Source organism: Myotis myotis, unplaced genomic scaffold, assembly GCF_014108235.1.
Source record: "Myotis myotis isolate mMyoMyo1 unplaced genomic scaffold, mMyoMyo1.p scaffold_m19_p_5, whole genome shotgun sequence".
Taxonomy (NCBI): Eukaryota; Metazoa; Chordata; class Mammalia; order Chiroptera; family Vespertilionidae; genus Myotis; species Myotis myotis.
The window spans coordinates 1,830,392-1,840,230 of NW_023416357.1; the positions used below are offsets into that span (position 1 = coordinate 1,830,392).

Here is a 9,839-nt window from a genome sequence, read left to right on the forward strand (position 1 = left end):
AAAATGTCTGCATCCTGAAAAGATCTTAGATGGTAGATGTATAGCGGTGCCACCAATGGCCATTAAAAACTTCTAAGACCCAAGCGTGATAATATGATTATGTATCTGCCCCCTGTGTGTGTGTGTGTGTGTGTGTGTGTGTGTGTGTGTGTATTATTGATTTCAGAGAAGAAGGGAGAGGGAGAGAGAGAAACATCAATGATGAGAGAGAATCATGGACCGGCTGCCTCCTGCACGCTCCCCACTGGGGCTCGAGCCCACAACCAGGGCCTGTGTCCGGACCCCAGAATCCAACCATGACCTCCTGGTTCATAGGTCCACACTCAAGTGCTGAGCCGCTCCGACTGGAATATGTTTGCCCTGTTTAAATGGATTTATTGGTCCCGAATCTGCTGTAGCCTCTGGAAGCCGGGAAAATCTAATTCTAGTTAGGCTTTTGGCCCTAGTACCATTCGAAGCATTAAAATTTTACTCATGCTGGGTCATATATGAAGTCATCGTGCCTCGAGGAATGTAGGGTCACATTGTATTCCATAGTTTTATTTTCTCAGCACTTTTGGGAAGATTGTTGTAAAGACTATAATTTCCTCATATTTTGTAACCTTGTAGCAATGATAATAGTGATGCAACTTTCATGTTTTTATTAGATTTAACTCTTGTTCATTTACATGTCCACATATACAAATATAAATATATAAATATAAAAAGAGCACACAGATATGTACAATATGACCTCCTTATTTTGGGGGGGGGGGAGAGTATCTATGCGATTAAATAAAAAATAGAAAAGAGGCAAATTTGGGGGGGGAGTTAATAAAAAATACCTATCTGGATGTTTGAGCAAATATATTTGGTTCATCCACATAATTATTTCAGTTTTTATATATAGAAACAACTAGTGTCCTAACATTTTTTCTGAATTAATTTCATCCAAGGTGTGTCCACACAATTCCAGTATGATGAGTAGAAAGTAAAATACTGTTTCTGTTTTATCTACACAATGCCAAACACTCAGGCCTGCCATTGGACGGAAGCCACAGCACTGACTAGTTGCTCTGGCATCGTGGGATTGTCTAGGCGAGGCCCGCGCGGACATAGTGGCTCTCATTGTAAAAAGTGCCGAATCAATGATTCTCTCTCATCATTGATGTTTCTCTCTCTCTCTCTCCCCCCTCCTCCTCCTCCTCCTCTCCTTTGCTCTCTGAAATTAATAAAGATATAAAAAAGAAGAGCAAAAAGAAGAATAAAAAAGTATGAAGACAGTGTAAGTAAGGCAAGCATGTAAAAAAAAATGCCCCCACGCTGAGCGAGCGCCAGGATCAGAGCAGGCCCACCGCTGGGTTACTCCTCACCCGGAGGGCGGCTCTGCGGGTCAGGGCCGAGTCTCCAGCAAACACACTGTGGAAAACGCAGTGCGGTGCGGCTCTTGCCCTTGCGAATAAGCAGCCTGCTGTTTGTTCAGTGAGACAGGCTCATCCTGTTTTCCAGCTGCCCCTTGGATAGTATTGATCTGTTTGGGAGAATGTCTGCTGTGAATTGGCACAGGTCAGTCATCAGGACTCTTGTTGGCGCGGGGGTATTTCGGGGCCAATCTGAGGAACTGAGACGCAGGTCAGCGTTGGCCCCATGTGGGCCTCCGTGGGCATCAGCAAGAGACCCACCCCGTTTCCGTGGCTGAGGCGGCATGGCACCTGCTCAGCGACGTCACAGAAAACAGCTGCAGTCTCTGGGGCTGTTTCATCTCCTGTCGATGCTCAATATTGGGTTGGTCGATGTCTAAATGTCAAGGGCACATTTTAACATAAAAATGCCTTCTTTCATTTCTGTTGTATGCCTCCGAGCTTGACTTCTTCTTTTCCTTTCTGCTCTGCCAAAAAAGTAAATGTAAATGATGGGAACACAATAAGACCACTTTGTAACTGATTTTCTGGGCAGCACACAAAAAGCTGCTGTTCTAGGGTTGGTGCTTGTGTGTGTGTGTCAGCTTCAAAAGCGATCTTCCTTCTGAAGTTTATAAATTTAAAATATTAGAGTTTAGCCAACGATGGGATCTAGCTCCCAAGAAAGACGTGTGAGATCGTACAAAGTGGTTGCTTGAGACCAGAACTGACCCGGTTAAATTTCAGTCCTGAAAAAGTTACACACGGAAAATTGGAAAGCCATGAACTGAGTAGCTTATATTTTTTTGCCTTAAAAATTGAATGTCAAACTTTTTTGAAGTCAGGTGTTTTGCAAGGTGAATATTAAACTTTCAAATGCAAATACTCAATCTTGATTAAACAGCAGGATTTAAGCACTTGAGAAGTAGGCTGGCATTTTTAAAAATCAGATTTTGTCCTTCTAGGTACAAAAACAGCGACTGAATGCGTCACGGCCATTGGCATTGTGCAACTGCACAGGCGAGACTGAGGATGTGAGGAGGGGTGGCGGGAGCGTCTGTCCTGGCTGAATTGTTGCAGAACAAAAACGTTAAGAAATGTGAGTGCGTAAAAGCAATGTTTATCTATTTTGTCCAAACCACCCGGGGATGAAGTGTTTTTAAAAAGCCACGAGAATATATGTTTTCTGTACAGCGCTGAGAAAAATGAATGGATTACTGGAATGCTTCTGTTGTCAGGGTTGCCCTGATGTTACCCAGTCAGTCAATCAGGAACAGAACTTTCTTTCTGATACTACTTGTTTCTGTGTGACACTTCTATTGCCTTACTTTCCCCTCCAAGCTTGGAAATACTTTGGGTTTCCAGGAGTCCTCTGTGATATGTCACACTAGCTGTATCAGCATATTCAAGCTTAACATCATTCATCCACATAAACCTGTATCAGCATATTCAAGCTTAGCATCATTCATTCACATAAAGTAAGGAATTCAAAGTATGCCCCGGGATAGGAATGTTATCATGAGTCCATGGTAACATCTAAATGGTTTACTATATTTTAGGTCACTTTGACAATCCAAATGATTCATCTATTTGGTTATAACTATCAGGGTGTGACCTTGAGCCCGTTTAACCCCAGTTCCAGTTCCACTGTCTACTGCAGTGAAAGGGTGACACAGCCCATCCGTATTGGCTGTTGTGTTCCACTACTTCATGACTGAAATGACGTGTCGGCCAACAACGTCAGAGCCGCCTCCCTGGGCCAGTCCTGGCGGAGGGTGAGTTGGTATGCTGTAGTTGCTTTTTCACACTTCCGCTTTTGTTACCTCACTTTAGCTTTCATAGAGTAGCAGTGGTTTGCACAAGTAATAATTAGTTCTTTGCTAAGTGCTTGCCTTATTCAGTATTGCCATCAGTAGCTGATACCATGGCTGTCTGATCATCCATGTTTTCATCTGTATTTCCTCGTTTGACAAAATCCTATCTCATGTCTTTTGTCTGTTTTGCCCCCCAGATGAAATGTTAGGTTTGCGTAGGCCCAAAGGTCCCAAGGCAGTTAGACATGCTGCATTGCATCTTCTGATTGACTTTTAGTCATCTTTCCTCAAAGGGGAATTCATTCCAAATCCAGTTCGCATTTTGCCTTTGGCCCCACGTCAGGAATCAAAAGGCCTCTTAAGTGTGGATCTGCTTCTGGTTTCCCCATTCTGTTCCATTGATCTGTTTGTTGATTCAATTCCAGTACCACATTATCTTCATTTCTGTGACTTTTCAGTAAGTCATGAGTTCAAGTAATGTAATTTCTCCACTTTGTTCTTTTTCAAGTGTGCTTTGGGTATTCTGGTTGTATTTATATATATATATTAGAATCCATTTGTTGAATTCTAAAAAACAAATAACTTTATGAGATTATAGCAGGGAGAGATCAATTTGGGGAGAACTGAAATTTTAACAGCATTAAGCTTTCAAAACCATGAACATGGTATATCTTTCCATTTACTTAGATTTTCTTAAATTCCTTCTAACTATGGCTTGTGGACCCATTTTACATTTTGAGTGACACTGGAAAACATGTAGAAGTGGGATCATAAATGCAGTTTTCAGCTTTTTATCTCAAAGGAACTCTGTGGGTCATAAAGATTTCCTGGTGCAGGCTTCTGCTCGTCCCGATGTGTCCCAAGGGCGGTTGTCTATGGTCAGTCAAAAAGAATGTACTGAGCACACCTCCCAGGAGCAGAGTGCTAACTCATCAGAGTCTCCCGTGTGCATTCTGTGGGTGTTTCTCTTAGACCATAGTCACTCCTCTGACGAAGGACTTCTGTCACTATGAGATTTACATGTAGTGAATGTTAAAAACCATCCTCTGCTGATCAGTGTTTCACTGAATATTATTTCATCATTTTCATGTGACTAGAATCCCACTCAACGCAGTTGATCATCCTGCTTACGTTCTCAGAGGTGGGAACATGGAGGGTCCATTGCGCCGACGTTTGGGTGGCAGCTGCTTTCTGCCTTTGCTCTCTACGGGAGAGTTCCTGCGTCTTTCCATTAGTCATTGCGCTCCCTGATGTAGTCATCCTCTCCAGTTTCCTTTCCTGAGGTAGCTCCTCTTCTGTCCACCAGAAGGATCAGTATGCCAACCTTCACATTGTACCTTCTGCAGCATGTTCTGGGTTATTTTCTTTTTTTCATGTAAATGCTACATTCAAAAGTAAACTCTACTTTGTATTGTTTATCCAACAGTGCTATTAAATATTTAACAATGGGTTGAGGTCAATTGGTGATGACACAACATGTGGAAATACAGGAGAGATGATGCATTAAGTGTTGAAATAAATTGTTTCAACACATGGCGAGCCTGGCTAGCTTTTGGATTAGGATAAGAATATATATATACATTATGAATACTAGCAGATGAATGACTTAGACGCAGCCTTGTTCAATGTGTGCTCAATATTCCATACGCAGTCACTCTTGAGCAATATAAAATTGTTGGTGTATATAGGGGCTCGTCTATTTGTTATCCAATACATTAGCTAAACAATTCCTTTCTGAGCTGGTTTCACTGCAATTTCCTTGCAAGTAAAGATATGAGAATAATCAGCAGCAACCACGTGTGAGCAGCCCACATGCTGGGCAGCTGGAAGCATGGTGGAGAGGAACCATTTAGTTGAGATCATTTTGGCCCCAAGTTTCTCATCTTTGCTTTAGCAGAAAGCATTACTTTGGCCAGCCAGATGACACAGCCAGCACGCTGCCAACGTTTTCTTTTTGCCAGAGCACCAGATTTCTCGAAGAAGGCTGCGGCAGTGATCCCTAGCTTTTTCTTATTTGCAGTTCCTCTGTGAAGCTATTGAAAACTAGGAACCATTTCTCTAGAATAGTGCACAGACACAAACACATACACACCCACTCAAAATTTTTCATTCAGTTTCAAGGAAATCATAGCCATTTCGAAACACTCCAGAGTTCCGTGGACCCGTATGAAGACTCCTGATTTTGAAATATCCAACTGCCAGGTAGATGATGATTCTGCCCATGCACCACAGTCAGCCTACCTGCTTTTCAAGAACCTTTTGGACCTCATCCAGAGAATCCCCCCTGGAATAATTCTGTAGCCTAGAGCAGGGGTGGGCAACCCCTGGCACGCGTGCCAAACATGGCACGCCAGTAACTTCTGCTGGCACGTGAAACCTGCTCTTAATAATCTTCCATTTACAATTTTTTTCTTAATATCGACTTTTTTATTTTTCAGATAAATTCAGTGTAGGTGCATCTTAGATAAATAAGTAATTTTACATAACAAGTTATCTTAAAGACCATAGACATGGATTGACGAGAGAGGGGAAGAGCAATTTCTATGCCTCTGCCTTAGCTCTCCCTGCCTTCCTAGATTCAACCAGTGTTTTGGTTTCATCCACACACGCTTGTGAGTCTTTGTTCTCAGGGATGAATTTTGTTAAGTCTCGTAACAGGAGTAGCCTGATGGATGAAAGTAGTAGCGCGTGCATCTCTCTGAAGGTCACGAAATAGAAACCTGATGTAAAATCTCCGTCATCAGTGAGGCAGCAGCAAAAGTCCCACTGGTCATACCAAACGGAGTCATAAAGTTTTCTGTCGGACTATCAGTGTACATGTATACATTAAAAAATAAATGTATTTTCATCATCATAGACTGTGTTTTTGTCGCTCTAATGAATTTTATTATTTCTTCAAGGTTCTTCACATACGTACACCTTAAGAGATATGAAGTAGGCGTAACATGTTCTCAAAAAATTAGGGTTGTCACGCAGAAGAATTTTGAGTCAGAGATTTTGCTAGTTTTGGCACGCACTCACAAAAAGGTTGCCCACCCCTGTCCTAGAGTGTCTTACCAAGTTAATCAGTGTCACCATTACAGCAATTGCCTTGAAAGAGTATACACACACACACACACACACACACACACCCTAATATGCATTTATCTATTATTTTGTTATTTAACAATAGCTGCCATGCATTGAGTACCTATTCTATACCAGGGACATGAAATATATCACCTCTATTTTCTTAACTACCTTTCTAGATAGGTATTATCATCACCATTTTCTAGATACTAACTCTACAAAACTTAGGGCAAAGCTGAGCCAGGAACACTATCTAGCCCAGTATTTGGGAAGGGATTGTACTTTAGGATTAATAAAAGAAACAGCTCTGCAGTTACTACTTTATTCTAAACAACATACTTCCACAGATAATGTTTTTCTACTGTTTATTCACAAAATCTGCAGGAGAGGCACACAGACTATCCCAGCACAAATAGCCCATAGTCTATCCATGGCTTAGTTATCAACATAATTTCTACAGATATTTAGTCAACGTTTATTACGTTCTGCAGACTCTGTGATGGGGATAGAGAAGCAAACAAGACAAATCCTGCTGCAGCTTTCTTGGACGTTTTGGGATCACAGAGAAGGCAGATATCAAACAGGTGCTTACACTGCATTGTGGTGGAGATGACCAGGGAAGATCTTCCCACCGCCGTGACATTTAGCTGAGACCTTGCGTTCGAGGAGGGGTTAGCCCGGAGAAGGTGGTGACTGGGAAAGGTGCAAGAGGATTTCAGAAGTCTGGGAGACAAGAGAGGAACCACTCGAGGAACCGAAAGAAGTCTGGTAATGACCAAAGCACCTCTTTGCGAAGAAGAGTGGAAGGGAAGGACATGGGAGAAGCTGATGGCGCAGGTTCTATGAGCTCTTGTAAAAACCGTAGGCTCATTGGCTTCCCAGAGGAAATCCATGGGAATACTTCAGGTAGAGGGTGGCAGGAGCCATTTTTTACTTGGAAGCATTCTGTGTGCTTAAGATAGACGGGGAAGGCACAGCCCTGGGGAAAGGCTGCCTTCTGGGGTGCCATCCCAGGAGCAGAACTCTATCAGGTCTGGCACTTGGCTTAAAGAGAGATAAATCAAGAGGTGACTGCCCTAGCTGGTGTGGCTCAGTGGATAGAGCATTGACCTGCAGACTGAAGAGTCCCAGGTTTGATTCCAGTCAAGGGCACATGCCTGGATTGTGGGCTTGATCCCCAGTAGGGGGCGTGCAGGAGGCCGCTGATCAATGATTCTCTCTCATCATTGATGTTTCTATCTTTCTCTCCCTCTCCTTTCCTCTCTCTCTAAAAATCAATAAAAACATATTTTTTTAAAAAAAGCTCAAATGGGGATAGGATAAAAGGGCCCACATACTCTATTAAGATACTCGTATACACTGTGAGGCATCTTTGTCTTGGGTAAACCCATCTCCTAATTGGGCATGGAGAGAAGAGATGAGAAGTCCATTTCCAGCTACTTCTGACATTTCTCTGTATGTTAAATAGTATTTCTTGGGTGCACAGAACTGGTGGAGTACAATTGAGTGCCCATTGATAGTAACAACATTAGATAAATGATGGGGAAATTGACATTTATGTGGTGCCAAAGGAACTAGATGACTTTCTAGTTTCAGGTGAACTCCACAGCACAATGGAGGGACCAGGCTGCCCTCACCCCAATCCAGAGGCTAATCTTTGTATCACTACGGTGGGCAACCGGCTACGGGTGCGGCCTGATGTAATGGAATGCAAAGGAATAATATCACCCATGATGAATTCCAGCGAAAAGATATAAATGGAATATAACCAAGATGTTAACCTAACTTCTCATTTACAGGAAATTCAGGAGTTGGAAGAACTATGCCCCAGGAAACAATCAGAGAAATCCAGGCGGGAGCACCGGCTACAGAACCATGGCCTGCCCTCAGCAGCTGTCTGTGGATGAACACTCCCCTTTCTTCCCCTGATGGGTGCTCGTGAAACAAATACCAAATCATCCTGTGCGACGGAACACTCAGTCACAGCAGCGGTGCCCGCTCTATCATGCAGCTTCGTCTGGGGGCTCCTTTCCTTCTGCTCTGGCCTCGCTCCCTCTACAGGCCCCCGAGGCACACTCTCCAGCAGAGCACGGACTTCAGCCTTCCTGCTCCCGGGGTTGGCGTTCTGGGGGACCTCCACTGAGGTCCAGAGGAAGTGAAGACTGCTCACGCTTCCAGGAACCCGCAAGGCCCTATCCGTGGTTCTCCACCTTCTGGCCCTTTAATACGGTTCCTCATGTTGTGACCCAACCATAAAATTATTTTCGTTGCTACTTCATAACTGTCATGTTGCTACTGTTATGAACCGTAATGTAAATATCTGATATGCAGGATGGTCTTAGGTGACCCCTGTGAAAGGGTCGTTCGACCGACAGAGGGGTCGCGACCCACAGGTTGAGAACCCCTGCCCTAGGTTCTCTAGTCTCTTCTAGACAACAAAGACTTTCTTTTTAGGACAAAGATGACACAGCTGTGCTGTGCTTCCTATGATTATAGGGTGGGAATGAAAACCAGGTAAATTTGATGTAGGGAGAGGAGAAAAGGACGGTAAGGCTGTGAATAATTAGCAATGTCTGTTCTGGGTAGCAGACGGAGCTGTCATCCACCCCCGCTTTTCACCCTGCATGGAGAGATGAAGGCGATGAGGGTGATGGGAGGTAATTGCATTCACTAATCGGGGGAAGGGCCTTGTGTGCAGGTGACGTGGACAGAATCGTGTGCATGGGCCTGGGGCGTGCTGGAGGCGTTTCCCTCAAGTCCGCCTGGACCTTCTCGCCTGTGATTCCCATCCCTTTCTCTGCGGCCTCACGGGTCTCCAAACGCATTCCTGCCTCACATGCTGCCTTTTTGCTCTTTCAACCTGAAAAGCTTGTACTTTATATAACTTACGAAGTGATCACCCCGATATATCTAGCACCCATCTGATTACGATATTATCGACTATGTTCCCATGCTTTTCTTTGTAAGTTACAGAAATGTCTAATTACGGGGTTGTACACTTGAAACTAATATAATATTATATGTCAACTGTAATTTTAAAGATAAAATGTATTAAACAGAGAAAAAAAACCCTTTCACTTGAGATATGTCCTTGGCTTCCTCCCTCTTCATGTCTCTGCTCAAATATTTTATAATTAATCACATGTAATTGTAATATATATAGTTTATATAAGATAGATCATATATAATAAAAATATGTGATAAAGATATATATATATATATATGTATTTATAAGTTGGGCTATTGATTACTCTGAAACCTTATACTGATGGCAGAATACATGTTTATTTTTCCCCTTTTACGTATTTTTCTAAGGAAGGTGTTGGTTGAATGGCTATTTCAAGTGATGTTGACAAAAATGTTTTTATTTTTTGCTTTGTTTTCTTTCTCAAAGACCGGTTCTCATAGAATACCATTATGCACTCACGGGTACTCATAGAGTCAGGGATTTCTGCATCTGCACAATTTTGACCGGTGGGAGTCCCTTCAAGGGGCCTGCTTCTTCTTCCCACGATCCTGCTCATCCTGGGGGTTGGTTTGCTTCCTGGCACAGCCTGACCCTGTACCTGTGCTGCCA

General features: G+C 43.1%; 1 long non-coding RNA gene across 1 annotated transcript; it reads left to right on the forward strand.

Moving 5' to 3' along the window:
• Positions 1-243: 243 nt before the first annotated feature.
• Positions 244-9,333, forward strand: LOC118656956. The gene is made up of 3 exons (XR_004967775.1): positions 244-2,478; positions 6,754-7,030; positions 8,062-9,333. It is a non-coding gene; the product is annotated as an uncharacterized LOC118656956 (long non-coding RNA).
• The last annotated feature ends 506 nt before the right edge of the window (positions 9,334-9,839 follow it).